At 46.3% G+C, this 18799-nt stretch overlaps 1 non-coding gene across 1 annotated transcript; it reads right to left on the bottom strand.

Moving 5' to 3' along the window:
• Nucleotides 1-14818: 14818 nt before the first annotated feature.
• LOC128835183 (U6 spliceosomal RNA) lies at nt 14819-14927 on the bottom strand. The gene has a single exon (XR_008444600.1). It is a non-coding gene; the product is annotated as a U6 spliceosomal RNA (small nuclear RNA).
• Between the last annotated feature and the right edge of the window lie 3872 nt (nt 14928-18799).

Raw genomic sequence — 18799 nt, 5'->3', positions numbered from 1 at the left:
ACATGTCGCCTCCTCCGGATGACTATAAGGCTCATCAAGAATAGTTAAAGAGGGTGGCCTTAAATTTGGGTGTACAGATGGAGATAGTGAAAGAGTCCTTCCATAGCCTAGTTAACATTTTAGCCACTGCAAGCCCTTCAAAAGTAGCCTTGCCTCTCAATAAGGCCGTTATGGACCCAGTTAACACTCTATGGCAGACCCCTGCATCCCTTCCTCCAACATCAAAAAGGGCTGAACAAAAATACTATGTTCCTGCCCAAGGTTAGCTCCTTTACACCCATCCTTTTCCCACACCCACCCTGGGATCCCTGGTGGTATCTGCCGCCAATGAGAGAGAAAGATCGGGTCATCAGGGTGCAACCCCCATATCAAAAAAGCTATAAGACTTGTTCAGTAGGAAAATTTACTCCTCCGAGGGGTTACAACTCAGAATTGCAAACCAGCAGGCGCTGCTGGGCAGGTATGATTTTAACTTGTGGGACTCCATGCAAAAATTCAAAGACTTGCTGCCACAAGAGGCCAGGTAAGAGTTCTCCTTGCTAGTGGATGAGGGAAAATTGGTGGCGAGGGCCTCTTAACAAGCTGCTCTGGATGTGGCTGACTCGGTGGCCAGGTCCAGGGCTTCAGTAGTTGCCATGCACAGGAGTTCATGGCTATGATCCTCTGGGCTCCCGCAGGAGGTACAACAAACTGTTAAGGGCCTGCCTTTCAAAGGAGCTTCATTCTTTTCAGAACAGCGGACACAAAGCTTCATGGACTAAAAGACTCAAGAGTGACCCTTAAGTCCCTTGGATTGTACACCCCAGCTCCTTCAAGGAAGCACTCAACAGGCCCCTCAGTACTCTGCTCTTGCTGCCCGTCGGGACCTGCAGGGCTTAGGTCAGCTCCGTATGGCGGGGCCTGGGGAGGGAGCTCCACCTCCACCCTCTGATTCACCTCAGCAGGCCACCCAGCCTGTGTGGAGAGGGGGTTGGGGTACAACCAAAAATTATCACTCAAAAGGGGGGGAGAGGGGGCTCAATTCACTACAGGCAGGAGGTACTTAGGAGCTGTGTTTGGGCAGGGTGGTGCTCAGGTTACAGGGAGAGGGGTAGCAAGGGGCTGTGTGCAGGCAGGGGGTAGCTCAGGGTACAGGGAGTGGGGTAGCTGCGGCTATGTGCAGGCAGGGGGTAGCTCAGGGTGCAGGAAGAGGGGTAGCGAGGGGCTATGTGCAGGCAGGGGGGTAGCTCAGGGTACAGGGAGAGGGGTAGCCGGGGCTGTGTGCAGGCAGGGGGTAGCTCAGGGTACAGGGAGAGAGGTAGTGAGGGGCTGTGTGCAGGCAGGGGGGGTTGCTAGGAGCTGTGTGCAGACATGGGGGTGTTCAGCATGCAGGGAAGGGGTAGCTAGGGACTGTGTGCCGGGGGAGCCCCCACGTGTGGTCGCTGCTCCCCGAGGGCTCTGCTGGCCCTGGAGCCGGGTGCCCCCGCACAGGTGGCTCTTACCAGCTCTGTGAGCTGTCAAAGTGGGGACGGAGCTAAGGAGCAGCCGCAGCCGTGGACACCAACAGCAAGAGGAGAAGGAGTCGGGGAGCGCTGCGGCTGCCCGCACCATGGAGTAACAGCTTCCCCGCACTGCCAGGCCCTGGCTTCTTGCCCCCAACCAGCCAGAGGGTGGGGCCTCATGGTGGGGAGAGGAAGAGGTGTGGGGAGGGGTGGCGCTGCCCTCTGCCCCCCCCCCCCCCCACCGGGCCCATCCAACTCTACCCAGGGCTCGAAGCTTCTGCCCTGTGCGGCACCAGGGCTCGGGGCTTGCAGACCCCCTGAAACTGGCTCACAGCCCCCCCAGGGGGCCACAGACACCCCTTTTGAGAACTGCTGCCATAGAGGACCTTGCCTGCCCCTTGAGATGGAGAGGGGAGTGACAGCTTTATGCTGAATAAGTGCCGCATGCTGGCATGCTTAGCAAGCAACATCGGGCCAAGTCTTGGAGGAGGCTCCCCTTCAATGGCCTCCTTCCTAAAAGAGAAGCCCAGAGATGCCCTTTGAGAGCAGACAGAGGAGCGGGTAAACCTGTTAACGGAGAAATGAAATCCTAGGGCTCTGCTTGGACTGGCCTTTGGGTGCAGTGTGTGTCTGCGAAGGTGACACGGCAAACATACGGTATACATACACAGGATACGTTTTGACCTCGCTGTTGTATACTAAATCTCCTAACTAGAATGAACCGAAATGAAAAACACCCATCTCCAAACTGCCTTCCATTTTGGTGATTCAAAATCCAGTTCAAGACCAGCTGTACCGCTGCCAGTCTTTCGTTCGTGAGCAGTTTTCAGTATAGCATTGATGGAGTTCTTGTAAGAAAAGTTCTTGGCAAACCGCTAGTGCGGTTTCCTGAAGGGAAGGCAGCTTTTAAGGGTGTGACCTTCAGCTTTATTGAACATGCTAAAATGCTCTCACCGAAAAATGCTTTATTGCTTGGCTGATATTGGCTAAATGACACATGCACACACACATCTGAAAAGATACCAAGTGCTTTGTTAGGCGCCTGGAGCTCGTCCATTCGAAACCAACAGGTGCAGCCCAGGAATGACGAAATTGTTGCCACATTTAAAATAATTGAATGAAAGCAGCCCTCGGGTGTGACCTTACCCCAGCACTGCTTATCACAGCCACAAACCTGACTCTTTAATTAATGCTGCCCTTGAACTGGGGCTACTTCAAAAAATTCGCTTGTTTGGAGTAGTGGGGCCTGGTGAGGAGCAGATAGGGGACTAAGAGACCAACAACAACTAAAAGCTAATGTCATTCTACACCTGTGCTAGCAGCAGCCTCTAAGCCGCTTGTTGTCCTGTGCCAAGGTCTATAAATGCCATTTAAGCTCCAGGAACACTACCTCAGTGGATTGCATTTATGCCTTTTGTGCATCGACCCAGAGGAATTTCTAACGCTGCAGTGGAACGATGCTGGGATCCAGCCGGTTTCTAGTGCCCTTTATAGCAGTAGCTGAACACGAATAACCCAAAGGCTGCCACAGAACGTAAAGAGAGAGACGCTGCAAAGATTGGAACAAATACTCAGGTACAGTTTCATGCCGGGGGAAGGGAATACATTCTGTACCAGACGACTGAATAATAATGATAGGAGCCAGTCTCCACTTTCTCTATTCTTCTTTCTTTTGTTAATTATATTTTTGTAGCAGCTCCTGGCATCTGAGCGGTGGCTCTTTTTCATTTACTCACTATTGTAAGCAAGGGCATATGGCATGGAGCGTTCACCTCTCACAGGTAGCATCTTCTTTGCACAGCTATGATGATGTCTGTGGGCTTTCATCTATCACTTCATTTTCAACTGCTGTTTTCCCTGTGTGCCCCCACTCACGCCAGGTGCATACGAGATTCCTCACTCCCAGCACACCCCCTTCTTTTAATGGGAGAGAGCCAGAGAGCCCAAGCACAAGAGAACATAATACCAGAACAAGGGGCCATTCAATGAACAGCAAGCTGGCAAATTCAGAAGCGAACAAAGGAAATGCTTTCTCCTGCAACGCACAACTGGCCTGTGGAACTTGTTGCGACAAGATTGCGTTGCAGCCAAGAGCTAAGCGGGATGCAAAAAAGGATTCAATATTTATAGGGAGAAGAAGAATATTCATAGTTATTCTAGTAAATGTTAAAAAAAACAAACCCAGAGCTTGAGGAAGAATATAAATCCTCAACCTCTATATGCGCGGATTGAGGAGACAACTTTCTCTGGGGGCAGGTTAGCCCTGCTGCAGAATGTCTTGCATTTCCTCTGAAGCATCTGGTTCAGGCCACTGTCAGAGATAGGATAATGGACTAGTATCTAGTAGCTACAACCTCCAGCTAGTAATATTTTCAATTTGATCTGTCGCCCCCTCCTGGGGAACCCTGCTCCCCACGTTTAGCGTCCCCCCCCCATGGGCCCAGTGACCCACCTCACAGCCAGTTGGCCCTGGTTTCCTTGCACTCAGCTCCTCCACCATGCGGCAGGTGCATAAACTAACAGAAAGCCCCTATGATCTTTATGACATTACAGATTATAGTTACAGGGAGTCAGGGAAGAACAGCGTATAAGGATTAAAAAAAATTTAGGCCAGGGAAAGGTGATGTAAATTACAAAAGGGAACAGGGACAAAGGGAACAGGCAGGGGAGTCAAACAAACAAGTAGCTGATGAATCCCATGGAAATAATTAAACACTCCTTCCCTCAAAGACTTGACAACAAAGCATAGACAGCCATCAAAAATCTCCCCCCGGCCCTAGCTGGTTGGTGGAGTTGGGGCTCAGAGAATAGTTGTGGTGGCCTTTACTACTCTCTCTGTCTCCCAGTTCAGGGTAGGCCTAGAGGGCTCAGCTGCCAGACATCCCCTTTCAGGTCCATCGAGAAAAGATGGAGCTGCCCTGCTGCAGACAGCATCTCAGGAACTGCACCTCTCCTGCTGCCAGACTCCCTGCAGCCAGCTTTGTCTTGGCCAGGTCTGTCCCTGCCCAGGCTCAGCACGTGTTGGAGCAGTTTCCATAGGGTTGCCACCCGTCTGGGTTTTTGGCTTTTGTGTCCGGGTGCCATTTGGGGTTGTCAGGTGCCTGGTTTGTGATGGCAAAATCTGATCAAAAGGCGGTAACTGGGGGGAAGCGCCAGGTCATTAACCCAGGCCAGTCCCAGGTCAGCCAGAGCTGCCTCCTACCTGCAGGCGGGCGCCTTGAGACAATCCGTCGAGAGATGGGGCAGGGCTTGGGGGAAGAGGTGGGGCGGGGAGTGGTACCTTGGGGGTCTGGTTACCAGCAATTAGAAAGGTGGCAACACTATGTTTACTGCTGGCTATAGTTGGTTGTTCTGATATGTCAATCAGGCCTCTGGCCTGGTAATAATTCATCTTTTCATTCCTAGCCCCCATTGCTGGACTGGGTCTCAAGCACAAAGTCAGCAGGCAATTTTACTCATCCAGCCTTTGCCATCGTGCAGCTCTCTGTCTCTGAGAGCTGCTAGGAGTCGTGTCTATTGCACCTCCCAAACGGTGAGGGGTCTCCATGTATGTTTTGCCTCTATTTGTACCTCACCTATAGTGCTGCGTATCCATGTGTTTCTTTACTTTCCTGTAACCATGAATGTTTTCACTTCTATGACTGTCACCGGTGTCTCCTGGAAGTGCGTAATCTGTCCATAAGAAGGCTGTCGTCGGACGGGTTGTTTAATCATTGCACCACTGCTACTCTAGCACTCTTCATTTATAGCTTTTCAGGGCAAAGTGGAGCTCCTGCTGCCTTTTGTTTCCTGTATAAATTGTGGTCTTGGAACATACTACATGATGACAGATGCTTAAAAGCTGCACCAGATAAATCAAAATCCAGGGCCAGATCCTCAGCTGGAGTAAATCCATTGATCTAAATAGAGCAGTGCCAATTTACACCAGCGGAGGATTTGGCCCACAATTGTTACCTAACATTAACTCGGTAATTGCAAGAGAGACTCCCCCATGCTGTCACGCTTACAAGGAAATAGGCACTAAGAAACTACAGACTTGGTATGAAGACATGGATGAGAAAGTGGTGTGTGTTTCTTGGATAATTCAGCCATTCCGCCAGCATCTTGGCCTTCACTCCACTAAGAACACCACTTCACTGGTTCTACGTACATTTCCAGGTCTCCACTTCTTCTGTGGCGCTCACCCACCAGGCCGAAAGCCCAATCCCAGTCTTCACTTCTTTTGGCCCTTTCTCTGTCACCCTCATGCTAAACAATTACCTGAGACACCAGCAGGTGGCCATTCTAGAATTCAGCCAACACGTTTACGAAAAGTATCCCTTAACCCTAGATGTCATCTGCAAGCTATCTCAGGGCTGCAGATTACAATGTTATCACAGCCACCATTGTTCAGTCTCGCTAATTGCATATAGCATGGGACTGTTTTCAGAAGTGCTGCCAGCTGCAGCTCCCAGTGACTGGAATGCGATTTGTAGCTGGGCACTTTTGTAAGGGCAGCCCGTATACAGCTGTGTCAGCTATGGTTACTGAAGATGATGGACATCAATGTTTTGCCCAATTAACTTTTGTCTCAGCGGAATACTAGTAAGGCATGGGATCATAAGGCATATAGACCCCGAGATATCTGCATTTTAGCGATAACTGTTGAAATTATGTCAGGTTGCTGCCCCAATTGTCCAAGAAGGAACTCCTGTAATTTCGTGATGGCAGCTTAGGCTCAGTGACAATGGGTCTCCTTAGTTCTGGAAGATAGATTCCAGCACTGACTGTAGGTCATGTGCATCCGAAGAAGTGGGCTGTAGCCCACGAAAGCTTATGCTCTAATAAATCTGTTAGTCTCTAAGGTGCCACAAGTACTCCTGTTCTTCTTTTTGCGGATACAGACTAACACGGCTGTTACTCTGAAACTTGACTGTAGGTTGTTGATGCGAATATATCTCAACCACAAGTTGATGGGGGTAGATTCAAGAATCACTGAGTAATATCTGAGGCCTGGAACTGAGACTAGATAAGCCAATAGGTTCCTTCTTGCCTTTAAAATTGCAGAATGTGTAAATCTCTCTACCTTTCCTAGAGATTCAGTTGCTTACCTCATCAGTTTATATTGTTACCCATTTTGATCTGAGCAGTCAGCCAATATTCAGGGACTTGCAGATTGTTTCCATTATGAGGAGAAATTTATGATGGAGTCAGGTATTTATATGATGCAATTCTGTTTAGTTACAAAGAATGTATATAAAAGCCCTGTTCCCCTGAACACAATGGGAATCAAACAGCAGGAGACAGTTTCATTGCTCACAGTTCTAAACCTCTTTCCAGCCAACACTCTACCCAAAAGCTCTCAGATTTTTTTCAGGGTCATATTACATGTGCTTCCTTGACTGTCTCTGGTGCTTCCTTGCTGCCTTCTGTATCTGCTCCTGTGGTGTTTCTGCTGTTATTCTCATACATACACAGTTCCATCAGACAATACCCATACAGCTCCTGCATTGCATTCAGCTCCCAGCAAAACCCATCCACACACATAGTTCAGACTCGTGATGGGCCTTTGCATGTGGCCTGTGTTTTGGGTGGTGGCTTCTATTGTTTCAGCGATCTATTCCATAAAAAAGCTTAATTGCTTTTTACATTTATCCTGATGGAAGGGTGGCTGTTATGCTTACCAGCTTCAACAAGGCTTCACCCAACCCCAGGCATAACGACATATTTACTAAAAGGTAGCAGTGTTTCACCCCAGGCAAATATACTTTATGCAGGGAAAATGTGTTCCGCAATACAAGATGAAAGAAACATATAGGAATTACCTGAATCTGTTTCCCCTCCATAGGGTTCCACAGCAGCAGTGTTCAGCATTTTTTCCAAATTAAAGCAAAATTCTGGGTTTATATTTCATGCTTGGTGGAAGAGTTGACAAAAAACAAACAAACAAACAGCTCAGTTTTCTTTCAAGAGCCTTGAATTTTGTTTGTTACATTTCAACTTAACCACATGGAGCCAGATTTTGATCTCATCCACACAGATGTAAATCAACACTATTGACTTTGCTGACTGTGGGATGAAAGCACAGCAGATTCAAGACATCTGTGTGGACAACACCTGAGATCAGAAAGTGAGCTAGCTTCTCTAATCCAGCCAGTGAAACGGACGGAGTTCAAGAAAACACACCATGAACAACATCTTAATATTCTACTTCAGTGCTGTCAGATCACTTTTGCGATCTTTACTATACTTTATAATGTTTAAATTGCATTTTTTCCTCACACCAAAAAAAATGAGAGATAAATACGAAGGTAGTAAATACATTCTGTAAGGAAAAGGCGCACGTTAAACAGACAGTGGTTGACCTTTTGAGGGCAAAGCTCAGAGGAATTGATTTCTGCATATACTCTGCACATCATCATCCTGACAGGTAACATGGCTTTCAGGCAGAAAGACAGTCCAGCCAGCTGAGATCACCAGAATGTGAATCAGCTGCCTTGCCAAAGTGAAGGAAGTCATTGGAATGAGCCAGACCACAATTGCAGCAAAAAATGGAGACATTAAAGTGAATTTTACTATGGACAGCTACCACTAGGTGAAGATTAAAATTCAGGGACATGAACTGAGCTGTGGAACAGCTGTAAATGATAAAAAGGTGAATGCTGGCATCTGCCCAACGAGGTCTCCTTGAAACTTTGCAGAAAGGGAGTCACACCACAATAAAGTGTCTTTCTGTGTCGTCAGGGGATGGAGCGGGGGATCCATGACAATGTGCCAAGGACTATACTGATGAACTGTTCTGATGTGATGTGGTTAAGAATGATTTCTGCATGAGAAAGTGCCCACTGGGTCTGCCAGCAAAAGGCTTTCCTTGAGCTTACCTGGTTGAGCTGTAGCAAGAGGCTCCTGGATGGAATTTTGTCACCTTGCACATTTATTTTGCACAGCAAATCCATTAGTGGGACCTTCTATTGTTGTCAGGCAAGTCAATGTAACGCCCAGACAGCCACTGAACAAAACCCCGTTGGTGTGAGAAAGCTGCTGGCATTTTGTAAGACCAGAGTTCCGATACCAGGTACCTGTTATTCCTAGTGGCATATCCCGGTATCACGGACAGTCTGGTCGGTGTTTGAAGACAAAGGAATGGAGTCAGTGTGGATTTACATACATACATCAAATATGCAAGAAGGAAAAAAAAAGGTCTTCTAGCAAAACATCCATATGTCAGAGCTGTTATGGACAAAGGACACGCACACGCCATCTGCTGCCACAGACACATTTGACATATGCTGTGTGGACTTTATCACCAAGGCAAGCCCACAAGCCCACAGTATTATCTCGAAGCACGTGTTCCCCTGAAAAGCTATGAGGTGGGTATAAGAACTTACGATGTGGTTTGGCATCTTTTAACTCCCACTCTTTGATCACAGAGAGCACTTTGAATGACCCATTTTGGCGACCCTCCCTCCCGAGCCTAAGCATTTTCACTCCCAGCTGAATGGCAGGTTAGTGTTCTCCGTGAGCCTTTTTGAAAGTATTAGCTCCATGTGTCATTGTACACGGGAGGGGCTGGGACTAGGATGCCTTCTAACTTGGCACAGTGAGTCAGGATTTCCTGTTGGTTAAGTGCTTGCCACTGCGCAATGTGTATTAGTTCTGTGCAGTAGGTGCTCTGGGCCAGACTGCGCCACTGAGGCTAGGTCTACACTACCCGCCTGAATCGGCGGGTAGAAATCGACCTCTCGGGGATCGATTTATCGCGTCCCGTCGGGACACGACAATCGATCCCCGAATCGGCGCTCTTACTCCACCAGCGGAGGTGGTAGTAAGCGCCGCCGACAGAAAGCCGCAGAAGTCGATTTTGCCGCCGTCCTCACAACGGGGTAAGTCGGCTGCGATACGTCGAATTCAGCTATGCTATTCACGTAGCTGAATGTGCGTATCTTAAATCAACTCCCCCCTGTAGTGTAGATGTACCCTGAGTGAAGCGTAGCTGCGCTCCATTATTTTGACTGTTCTCTATCCCACTTCCAGCTGGGCCACGTGATGTGGACAAGTCTCAGTTTTAGCTTTAGCTTTTACTGTTGATTTGTGCAAATGCTTTGAGAACAGATTTTGAGGAGGAAGCTAAACACAGCCACTGAGTGTTCTTTCTACACAGTTATATGTAAAGAACCAAGTGTCCTGTTTCTATAGCCACGGAAGCAGCAAAATAATCCAGAGCCCTTTTATGTGCATCCAGCCATCTATGTTATATTATAGATGGAATATTTATAGGATTCTTTTCCCCTATCAGTTACTGTCTGCTAACTAATCCACACAGTTCTGTCTTGGTTTTCATTGTATCCTGTTTCTAGTTCGATAAAAATAACATTGCATTAAATGTACATAGCTCCTTTCATTGCGAAGGATTCCCAAACTACTGCAGTCCTAGACTGGGTCATGGAAGCCTTGCAGGATCAAGACCGTATACAGTACAGAAAGCACCAATGAAATACAACCACCTCTAGGGTAGAGTCAGTGAATAATTTTCGGTAAAGCTTTTTATTGATGGAAACTGCCTTCTCCTAAATGGCCACTTTCATCAAAAAAAAACCTTCCATTCTCATCAAAAACATTCAGGTTTTTGTATCTAAACTGAAAGGCCAATCTCCAAAAGTTATCCATTTCTGGAAACTAGTCCCCCTTCCAACATTTCCAATTGAAATCTTTCTGTTTTCAGTAGCTGAAAATGGATTTTTTTGTTTTGTTTTGGGGTTTTAGTCCAAAAGTTAGGCGAAAAAAGGAAAATGTGTGTTTTTGTTAAAATTCTTTGCAGGAAAAAAATCATTTGCTCACCAGCTATAGCTTCCACAACTCAGCACGCTGGACAATAGTGTGAGAAGGAATCTGAAATCTTCAGATGTCACTCATGTAGATAATCTTGGTAAGACGTGGTGAGGTGAGATAGCCCCTAATAGAAGGGATGGCTGTCGGAGTCTGTCCTATGATACAATTCAGAGTGATTCTGAAGAATGGAGGAGCACGAGGTTGCTTTTGGTACAAGAAAATAAAGAGTTAGATTAACAGCTGACACAATTAGTGTATAATATAATTAACTTCCCAGGGTTCAGAAAAGTCTCAGTAATGTGGTTTTTTTTTAAGAATATGGGAAATATACATCCCCGATTCGCAAGTGTTCCTTATGAAATCATCCTAAAATAGAGTTAATATTTATAAAGGCCTTAAATTCTAAAACGTTTTTACTGTATTCAAGAAAATTACCCCTCTGCTGCAGTGAAACCACTGCCACAAAATGACAAGGATTTCTAAATAAACTCTCCTGGGTTAGCTTTACTTAGCTTTTATAACAGAGCTCGATCCACACAGGAGTTCAGAGTTGTAGCTCTGCTGTACCCCATGACCACACCAAACTTCACAGCAGCAGTGGAACCAGAATGCAAATCCTCTCATTGCAAAAGACCACAGGCCCCAGGAACCGTAGGGGTATGGCGGCATTGCAATTAAAAGCTGGCCTGTGCCAGCTGACTCAGGTTCGCAGGGTTGTTTAATTGCAGTGTCTTACCTTGCGGGGTCCTGGAGCCCAACTCCAAGCGCCAGATCGGACGTCTATATTGTAATTAAACAGCTCCCACATACCGAGCCTGAGTCAGCTAGCACGGGCCAGCCGCTGGTGTCTAACTGTTGCATAGACATACCCTATATGACCTATGACTAGGACTCTAGCAAATTCCTGGCCATGAAAAATGCATCACGGACCATGAAATCTGGTCTTTTGAGTACTTTTATACTATGGTAAAAGTATACAAAAGTATCCCTTAGCCAGGGCGACTTACAGCCGTAACAGTAGTACAGTCCAATACTTGCTGTATACATACTGTACGTACACATCCATGAAATTTGCTATTTATGCCGTGACCAACCCACGAAAAATGTGTGATTTCTCCACAACTTAAGTAGACCTTTACCTGTGATATGCAGAAGAGCATTTCTGATTCCAGACAGAAGAGGGACATACTCATGACTTCAACAACCATAAGTAATCTGCCCATTCCAGATCTATGCCAATAAAACCGTCACATCACATAAGCCAGCAGTTAATTACTATCTTGCAGGGGCAAGGGAGAGAACTGACTTTCTGAGGGTTGCGGTCATGTCAAAAATGTGCTTGTCCACCATATTAACCTCTAGCAATGTAATGCATTCTTCCATGTTTTGATATGTACAGGAGTCATCAAAATGAGCTCAGTCCCCAGTTTAAGGCTTGTCCAAAGAAAACACATTTTGACAGGTATGGCTCTCGAAATGGGCTCTCCTTGGGTGTCGGAGTGGGGGGAGGAGGTGTGTGGATATGGACAAACACATTTTGATGGGCTCCCACTACTCACTGGGATGTGTCCTCCTCAGGGCCTGATTCCACATTCTTGAGAAAGTGAAACACTCACAGAAACTAAGGGCAAAGGGCAGGGAAAGGGCATGGACTTTGCTCAGTTCCCTGATATACATAGTCGCACACCCTGCATGTGCTTGCTCGTCTTGCTCAGAGAAGCGTGCACACACTCGGCAGCAAAAAGGGCACATTTTGACATGATTGTCTCTGAGGAACAAGGCCTCCCAGGGCTGCTCCTCAATTGGTACAGCTTACACACCACCCTTCTTTCAGGGCTGTGCCTAAAGCTCCAACCTCGCCCTTACTGGTTAGAATATCGCCAGGCATGCTATTAATAAATATAAATTTTGCAACATATCCAGTGTGTGAAATTGGAGCCAACAGATTGCATGTAGGGCTGGCTGGAAAGCAAGAACTCTGTTCCAAGACAAATGTCAACGTTGCAACGTTTGTTTTCGCTCCATATTGGAACAAAGAGTAGAGCTTTCGTGAAAAGCAAGACTCTATTGTGGTTATTGCCAATGGTTAGCGCGGGGAGACCCAGGTTCATGCCCCTGATCGGCCTGATTCAGACGAGTCCCCTTCCTTCCAGGCTATAGAGTCAGACTCTCCAGTTTCAAACTGTTCCACTTTGTATAAATAAACTAAATATTCATTGGGCCAGAAAAGAGACAGTGACTGTTTGGCCTGGTGATTAGGCCACTCATGGGGGGAAACCCAGTTTCAAATCCCTGCTCTGCTCTAACTCTGGGGCTACCGTCCTTCTTTCTGGTTTTGACCAGAAAGTCCATCCTGGAGCTGAGAAAACTTCCTGATGAACATTTTGTCAAAACAGATCTTACTTCACAAAACACTTTTGTTTGGATGAATCATTTTCTGAGAAAAGTTAAAACATTCCCAGCCAGTTCTAATTGTAAGGCAGGGGCTGTCTTTTTGTTTTGTGTTTGTACAGCGCTTAGCACACCAGGGTCCTGGCCCATGACCAGGACTCATATGTGCTATGGTAATAAATAATAATTGCAATCTATAAAAACATTGAATAGTAACTGCTAGGTGGTCTCACAATTACGGGGTTTCAATACATAAGGACCTGGCAGGTCACATGCGATTACAAAGTAATACAAGCACTAGCTACATACCAGGTACCATAAAATATAACATTTCCACGAACTGTAACTAGATGGTGAATTGTTTTAGTATTGGGAGCAGGGAGGCTGAACTAGCTAATGCCAGGTTATGACTGAGCAGTGTCGAAAATGACTAGCCCTCGCTTGCTAACTGGGAGGGTGTTCGTTCGGGATATTGTGATATTTGCCTAGAAATAGGATCATGAGTTTTTCTAACCACAGGAAATAAACGAAAAAACAAAACCCTAATTTTGAATTTAAAAAAGAAAAAACAAAACAAAGAGAAAAGCTTTAGGAATGTAATAAGCAGGAGCTACCTTATAAACTAAACTAATCATGGTTCTCGTGTCTTCTCGCAGCCTGGCTGTGCTGCAAGGCTGGCAGTGTAATGGAATATCATTTTATAGCCAGACCGCTTCATGGTGCTAAATGTATCAACCCAACCTTTGCCTCTCTGCCCCCCTCATCCTCACCACACCATCGTAACTATTTTATTACAAAACAAAGCATTTTTTGTGCATGATTGAAAAGGCTGATTAGTGTGCAGGCAAATCCATCTTCTGTGTCTCATTTTGTTTTAGTCTTTTAATTTAAATGGCAGTTACTCATAGAAGATTAATTTCTCTCTCTAGGAATAGAGTCTTTTTCAAACAGCTAAGAAACCTGGTTGCTGTATTTAAAAAAGGAGCTGGTGGATTGATTTTCTTGGCAGTTTTATCCACCACCTCATTTTTAACAGGACAATTATTTTTTAAAAACCCCCTCAACATAAAGGCCGCGCTCAAAACCCTTCGATGTTCAAAAGCATAGAAACATGGGAAAGCGATGAAAGGAAAAGGGTAAGTGCATATAGATCATGTAGGTTGGCTGCCAGTATGGAGGGCAATACAATATTAAGCAATACAAAAATAATTGATATGGGAGATTCCATAATGCTTTTGTTTCTCAAGAGAAGCAGCATTAATCGTGTTTTTCTTTTAACTTCTGAAGTTATCCACCTGTTGGTTTTAGGGGCATTCATAATACATTTTGCTTCATTGAAATGGCAGTTCCTCGGCCCTTAGCAGTCTTTTACAGTCCCAATGCTTGCAAGATGGGCAGAATTCAAAGTAAAGCAACAGGAGGGAGCCAGAAGGAATAGGCAATTAATGCACTAGTGTTTCTTGTCTGAAGATGCTGGTACAAATCCGGGTTTGGTGAAGTGAAAATGAGTTTGGTGAACTCATCAGAAATCAGTAGCTGCACAGGAGCAAGGTCCTTTCCTCAAGGGAAAATTATTACAACAAGAAAGCAAGATAAATTCACAGAAAATTCCCCAGCTTGGGAGTCAGCAAAGTACTATTACCCAGGCTATGGAACCCTGTCTTCCCAAAAGCTTTTTCTCCCTCCTCTGCAAGCAAGCAATTTAGAGGCCATCCTCTGAGCACCTGCACACCAGAGGAAAGGGACGCTGACTGGGGACTGAGTAGTGCCCTGACACATGGCCACTTCATAAAATCTTACCATACATGTTCATTTCCTCTGACTATGATAAAGAGGGTAGAGCAGTGGTTCTCAACCCGTGGCCCAATCAACACACAGCTGCGGCCCATGTGACATCCTCAGGGCTAAACAGCTAGTATATAGATTGTATGGCTGCAGCTCACATAACACTCAGAGAGCTGCATATGTGGCCCACAGTGGTAAATAGGTTGAGAACTGATGGTGTAGAGCATGGACTAGACAGGAATAGCCAAGACCGGGGCCTCACAGTAGGTTCCAAAGAGAACCTCTGGCACCAAAGCGCCTATATTTACTTCAATTTAAAAAGAGGCAAAGATAGCATGGGGGCAGAAGCAATAAAAAATATGGAATGCTTCATGAATTTGCACGCCATCCTTCCACAGGGGCCATGCTCGTCGTCTCTGTATCGTTCCGATTTTAGTATATGTGCTGCCCGAGTAGAGGCAGATGCTGCAATCACAGTAAAGTACATGGGGTAGCGACTGCATTCATGGCCAGAGTAAACAGCATCAGTAAAAGATGCTGCCTGTTTTCTCTCTCTCTCTCTAACTAGGGGCATCAAATAATCCGCTTGTCGCTTGAACCAAAGGATTTTCACTCTAGTAATGCACCTGCAGCTGCTCTTGAAATAACCACACAGAATCACTCGCTGAAGGCACTGATGTTGGTGGCTTTTGATTGCTGAGGGGATGTGTCACCATTCACCTTCAATGAGTGTTAGTCAGCCACAGCCTCTGCACTAGGAGAAGTGCTTTTGGAGCATTCACTAGTTAAAATTGAAATGTTCGTCATCACCATATGTCGGGGGGGCAGTGGCGTTTGGGGAATCAGTAATCTACTTCATTTCAGCAGCTGGTCTCTTGATTTCCTTTTCCTCTGCAAAAATTAAAATAAACCCCGTTCTGGTGCTGAGAGGGTGTGACCTAACTGGCAGGTTAGCGGAGGGAATTTAATTTCACAACACCCCTCTGATTGGCCAGCTGGCGCCTGGATCTTTTCTTACTGATTGATACTTGGATTAACTCTTGGATCACATTCGCTGCCTCTGACACATGGAAATTACTTTCATCCTACTTCAAAAAGATAATTCCTGGGGAAAGGGGATAAAGAGGTTTTACCTGTAGGTTACCATTTCAAATCCATCCTCAAAGGGCAGTGATCGCAAGACATTCCCATCCAACGTCTCTCCTTGCAGGCCTATGTGAAACAAGTTGGTGTTTGCAGTCTGATTTCAGTTCCATCTCACAAAAGCACCATAATAACTCACCACTTTGCTCAGTGGAGAGGGCAAGGACTCGATAAGCATGGAGAGAGCACGGCCTAGAGGAGGCATTTCAAAGAATTAATAAGGAGCTTGCACTCTAATGTGGTTCAGTCGGGGATGTGAAACATTATCTACTATCTGTGCTATAAGAACCTGATTTGTTCTCACTGAAGTCAGCCCTAAATTCAGGGCTTTTCACAAGCATCACATTATCATGAAAATGCAACCATTTCCCGGTAGGAGAGAGATGGGTGATGGGAACAGTTCAGACGTCTCATCCACTAAATAAAGATTAACGATCTAATCACTAAAATAAAACATCATCCAGCAGTAATCCCATGACATCACTTCCAGATGATACGGGCCGACACAATCAGATTGCGCAAGAACATAACTACATTGATCAGCAACTTTACATCATGCCCATCTCATGTCCCATTACATCTGCTACGTGACGAAGACTTCATGATAGATATTGTGAGGCATCGTTATCCTGGATCAAGAAGCACCATAAGGATTCTGAAAAGCTCCTTCAGTCCCGTCATCTCTCCCTCCTTCTTCTTCGCTGATGGCCGTTGCTGTACTTACCATGGTGTAAACTAGCACAGCTAAAAAAATTACTTCAAAAATACAACTTGTGTATCCAGGTCTGTGGATGAATGCAATTACAGAGGTAAGGCAAACAGCGTAGAAGGTCTGATCCAGAGCTCACTGTAGGCAATAAGGTCTAGCTCCAGAATGGGATTTAGTCACCTAAATCCCAGATTTAGGGGTTACTGCGATCCACAAAACACCCGTAGGCACCTAAACTTATTCAGTGCCTGAATTTTCAATGTAAAAGTTCCCTAGTTGCCTAAGTTTCTACCTGAGGGCATGCGCACTATTGCCATACAGATGCATCTGCATGCATATCTCCCAACTAAGCCCCACTGAGATCCTAAAACCACATGTGAAGATATGGGTTGACCTAGCTAACTTGCCTGCCTGGCCTTATCTGCTAGGTGTGCTCTGAGCACAGCTAACTCCCCCACGTAGGTAGCATTCTCACTCATGATGTGGGAGATGCCACTTCAATTCCCCCCTCTACCTGATGACAAGATGGAATTTGAACTGGGGTTTCCAATCTCTGAGTGTCCTAATCACTGGAGGATGGAATATTCTGATGCGACTCTGTCTCAATCTCGCTTTTTGAAGTCGTTCTACTCTGTATTAATTAAATATTATTCACTAAAGTCACCATCTTCAATCAGGTACATGTGGCTACAGCTGCCCACCTCAGAAATGCAGAGACATCCAAGGACTGATTTTTCAGGTGTGCACAATTTCCAAGGAAGTCAACAGTGACCACTTACGGTAATCACAGGTCTACACCGATTTGGAGTACACTCATTAAGCATATCTTCTGCTTTACGGTGGGCTTTGTACCTCCTCAACTGGCTGCATTTTAATAGGGACTTTTTTCCCCCAGAGGAGTTCATTATGATTAATGTTTTATCAGTGAATTCCAAAGAAATTAACAGCGATTTGCCCCTTACTGCAAAGTGTTGCTGATCATTCTAGTGGAACGCACTATCTGGGTATTTAAACATCTCCTGATATTTTTATTTAAGAAATAAGGAGATACAAGACTCATTAAAATCCGACAGTACAGCTTTCACCTCCAGGAATGGATAAAGGTTAAAAAAGCATCTTTACAAACACGCACTGGTGTGCAGAGTTTTCTACTACATGGGGAAAAAAATCAACACCAAGTTTAAAAGTACACTCAGCTCATTTAGGAGCAGTAGTTTTTGAACAGACTGGTATACCTACACATGTAACATCAGCTCCTCCATGGTAGCCAGCATCTTCTGCTAAGCATCCTTAACTCATATGGGAGACAAGGGTGTCTGTATATCACAGGAGGGATTTAGGGCCAGATCCTCAAAGGTATTTAGGTGCCTAACTCCTATTGAAATGAATTAGAGTTAGGCAGGGTCCTCCTTAGGAGGGTGTGGGGCCTGGGACATAGGCAACAAGTTTCGAATCTGCTGGGGGGGGTGCTCCGCCCAGGCCCTGCCCCCAACTCCACCCCTTTGCCCAAGGCCCCACCTTTGCCCTGCTTCTTCCCAACCCCACTCCGCTCCGCCTCTTCCTGCCTCGCCCCATCCCTTCCCCGCCTCTTCCCGCCCTGCTCCTACTCCACCCAGTTCTGCCCCCTCCCCTGAGTGTGTGGCACCCTTGCTCCTCACTCCAGTGCCTCCTGATGCCACGAAACAGCTGATCCGCGGCAGGCGGTAGGTGTAGCGAGGGAGGAAGAGGCACTGATCAGGGAGGCCTGCTGGTGGGCAGGAGGCACTGGGGGGATGGGGGAGGTTCTGGTAGGGAGGCTTCTCCTTGCCCCCCCGCCTGCCTGCCACTCGTTTCCCCCATTCGCCTCCTCACCCCGCTCGCTCGCCTCACCTCCCCACCCATGGGGCCCCCCAAAGCATGAGGTCCAGAGCGGTCACCCTGATTCACCATACCTAAGGGACGGCACTGGAGTTAGGTGCCCATACCTTTGAGGGTCTGGGCCTTAGCACCTCATCTTTGACATTCAGTAGTCTGCAAACACTTAGGCCTGGTCTACACTACAGGGGTAAGTCAATGTAAGTTACGCAACTCCAGCTACAAGAATAATGTAGCTGGATTCAATGAGTTGAGGTCAACTTACTGCGCTCTCCCGTCGACTTCCCTTACTCGTCTCATTCTGGTGGACTACCGGAGTCAATGGGAAAGCAATCTGCGGTCAATTTCGTGGGTCTTCACTAGACCCGCTAGATCGACCTCCAGTACATCGATTGCCGCAGCATCAATCCCCGGAAACTATAGACATTCCCTTAGAGAACTCCATTGTCAACATTTTGAATATCAGTCTTACAAAACTGCCATGGAAATGTACTAGCCCAGCCACATTTATTCTGCCACCTCCCTATGTCAACATAATTTGTGTTGAGGTGGCAGCTTTAGACAAATTGCAGACTTGCATAATAAATTGCAGATATGTGATAAAGTGCATTTATCATACGTGTCTCCC

The sequence above is a fragment of the Malaclemys terrapin genome, chromosome 3 (assembly GCF_027887155.1).
Source record: "Malaclemys terrapin pileata isolate rMalTer1 chromosome 3, rMalTer1.hap1, whole genome shotgun sequence".
NCBI classification, from domain to species: Eukaryota; Metazoa; Chordata; order Testudines; family Emydidae; genus Malaclemys; species Malaclemys terrapin.
This window is presented reverse-complemented; position numbering and strand designations above follow the sequence as displayed.